Here is a 3,681-nt window from a genome sequence, read left to right as displayed (position 1 = left end):
AATTCAGGAGAAAAATCACTCCCAGGAAAGAAAATGCAAATAGGGGAGACCAAAAACTTACTGTTCAGAGACTGGAACCCATCACGTCAACCCTGTGGGCAGCTGTTTACAGAGACTGACACATTCAGGACCACAATTTGTAAAATAAAGGATTGGAGATTGAGAAACAGGCTATTGCACCAAAGCAGGAGGTGTGCAAACTCTCTACCCCCACACACGAGACCAATCGAACCCAGCGACTGGACACAGCGAAAAATGTACCTCGGCTACTCTCGAAAAAGCCCAGAGAAAGTCGGCTACTGCATCGAGACCAGGGAACGGAGTAATCGATCCGGCCCAACGTGTTGGACATCATCTGGTTGTCGCTCAGCATCTCACCCACTTGGGCACAGATGTCGGAGCTGTCGTGTGGCATTCCCAGCAGATGTCCTTGGAAAAAAACACAGGAGGCAGTGTAACGTACAGAGTAAATCTCCCTCTACACCGTCCCCATCAAACACTCCCAGGGCAGGTACAGCACGGGGTTAGATACAGAGTAAATCTCCCTCTACACTGTCCCCATCAAACACTCCCAGGACAGGAACAGCACGGGGTTAGATACAGAGTAAATCTCCCTTTACACTGTCCCCATCAAACACTCCCAGGACAGGAACAGCACAGGGTTAGATACAGAGTAAATCTCCCTCTACACCGTCCCCATCAAACACTCCCAGGACAGGTAGAGCACGGGGTTAGATACAGAGTAAATCTCCCTCTACACTGTCCCCATCAAACACTCCCAGGGCAGGTACAGCACGGGGTTAGATACAGAGTAAATCTCCATCTACACTGTCCCCAACAAACACTCCCAGGACAGGTACAGCACGGGGTTAGATACAGAGTAAATCTCCCTCTACACTGTCCCCATCAAACACTCCCAGGACAGGTACAGCACGGGGTTAGATACAGAGTAAAGCTCCCTCTATACTGTCCCCATCAAACATACCCAGGACAGGTACAGCAGGGAGTTACACACAGAGTAAAGCTCCCTCTACACTGTCCCAATCAAACACTCCCAGGACAGGTACAGCACGGGGTTAGATACAGAGGAAATCTCCCTCTACACTGTCCCCATCAAACACTCCCAGGACAGGTACAGCACGGGGTTAGATACAGAGTAAAGCTCCCTCTACGCTGTCACCATCAAACACTCCCAGGACAGGTACAGCACGGGGTTAGATACAGAGAAAATCTCCCTCAACACTTTCAACATCAAACATTCACAGGACAGGTACAGCACGGGGTTAGATACAGAGTAAATCTCCCTCTACACTGTCCCCATCAAACACTCCCAGGACAGGTACAGCACGGGGTTAGATACAGAGTAAAGCTCCCACTACACTGTCCCCATCAAACACTCCATGGACAGGTACAGCACAGGGTTAGATACAGAGTAAAGCTCCCTCTACACTGTCCCCATCAAACACTCCATGGACAGGTACAGCATGGAGTTAGACACAGAGTAAATCTCCCTCTACACTGTCCCCATTAAACACTCCCAGGACAGGTACAGCACAGGGTTATATACAGAGTAAAGCTCCCTCTACACTGTCCCCATCAAACACTCCCAGGACAGGGACAGCACGGGGTTCGATACAGAGTAAATCTCCCTCTGCACTGTCCCCATCAAACACTCCCTGGACAGGTACAGCACGGGTTTAGATACAGAGTAAAGCCCCCTCTACACTGTCCCCATCAAACACTCCCAGGACAGGTACAGCACGGGGTTAGATACAGAGTAAAGCTCCCTCTACACCATCCCCATCAAACACTCCCTGGACAGGTACAGCACGGGGTTAGATACAGAGTAAAGCCCCCTCTACACTGTTCCCATCAAACACTCCCAGGACAGGTACAGCATGGGCTCAGATTATGCGTAAAGCTCCCTCTGCAGTGTCCCTATTAAACATTCCCAGAGCAGGTACAGCACGGGGTTAGACACAAAGTAAAACTTACTTTACATTGTCCCCCATCAAACACTCCCAGGACAGGTACAGAAAGCGGTTAGATACAGATTAAAGCTCCCTCTACACCGTCCCCATTAAACACTCCCAGGACATGTACAGTACGGTGTTAGATACAGAGTAAAGCTCCCTCTAGACTGTCCAAATCAAAAAATCCCAGGACAGGTACAGCACGGGCTTAGATAAAGAGTAAAGTTCTCACTACACTCTCCCCATCAAACACTCCCAGGACAGGTACAGCACGGGGTTAGACGCAGAGTAAAGCTCCCTCTACACTGTACCCATCAAACACTCCCAGGACAGGTAAAGCACGGGGTTAGATACAACGTAAATCTCCCTCTACAATGTCCCCTTCAAACACTACAAGGACAGGTATAGTAAAGGTTTAGAAGCAGAGTAAATCTCCCTCTACACTTTCACCATCAAACATTCCCAGGACAGGTACAGCACAGGGTTAGATACAGAGTAAATCTCCCTCTACACTGTCCCCATCAAACACTCCCAGGACAGGCAGAGCACGGGGTCAGATACAGAGTAAAGCTCCCTCTACACCGTCCCCATCTAACACTCCCAGTATAAGTACAGCACGGGGTTAGATACAGAGTAAAGCTCCCACTACACTGTCCCCATCTAACACGCCCAGGATAAGTACAGCACGGGGTTAGATACAGGGTAAAGCTCCCACTACACTGTCCCCATCAAACACTCCATGGACAGGTACAGCATGGGGTTAGATACAGAGTAAAGCTCCCTCTATACTGTCCCAATCAAACATTCCCAGGACAGGTACAGCAGGGAGTTAGACACAGAGTAAAGCTCCCTCTACACTGACCCCATCAAACACTCCCAGGACAGGTACAGCACGGGGTTAGATACAGAGTAAAGCTCCCTCTATACTGTCCCCATCAAACATTCCCAGGACAGGTACAGCAGGGAGTTAGACACAGAGTAAATCTCCCTCAACACTGTCGCCATCAAACACTCCCAGGACAGGCACAGCACGGGGTTAGATACAGAGTAAATCTGCATCTACACTGTCCCCATCAAACACTCCAATGACAGGTACAGCACGGGGTTAGATACAGAGGAAATCTCCCTCTACACTGTCCCCATCAAGCACTCCCAGGACAGGTACAGCACGGGGTTAGATACAGAGTAAAGCTCCCTCTACACTGTCACCATCAAACACTCCCAGGACAGGTACAGCACGGGGTTAGATACAGAGAAAATCTCCCTCAACACTTTCAACATCAAACATTCACAGGACAGGTACAGCACGGGGTTAGATACAGAGTAAATCTCCCTCTACACTGTCCCCATCAATCACTCCCAGGACAGGTACAGCACGGGGTTAGGTACAGAGTAAATCTCCCTCTACACTGTCCTCATCAAACACTCCCAGGACAGGTACAGCATGGAGTTAGACACAGAGTAAAGCTCCCTCTACACTGTCCCCATCAAACACTCCCAGGATAGTTACAGCACGGTGTTAGGAACAGAGTGAATCTCCCTCTACACTGTCCCCATCAAACACTCCCAGGACAGGTACAGCACTGGGTTAGATACAGAGTAAATCTCCCTCTACACTGTCCCCATCAAACACTCCCAGGACAGGTACAGCACCGGGTTAGATACAGAGTACATATCCCTCTACACTGTCCCCATCAAACACTCCCAG

Source organism: Cetorhinus maximus, unplaced genomic scaffold (assembly GCF_964194155.1).
Source record: "Cetorhinus maximus unplaced genomic scaffold, sCetMax3.hap1.1 HAP1_SCAFFOLD_747, whole genome shotgun sequence".
NCBI classification, from domain to species: domain Eukaryota; kingdom Metazoa; phylum Chordata; class Chondrichthyes; order Lamniformes; family Cetorhinidae; genus Cetorhinus; species Cetorhinus maximus.
This window is presented reverse-complemented; position numbering follows the sequence as displayed.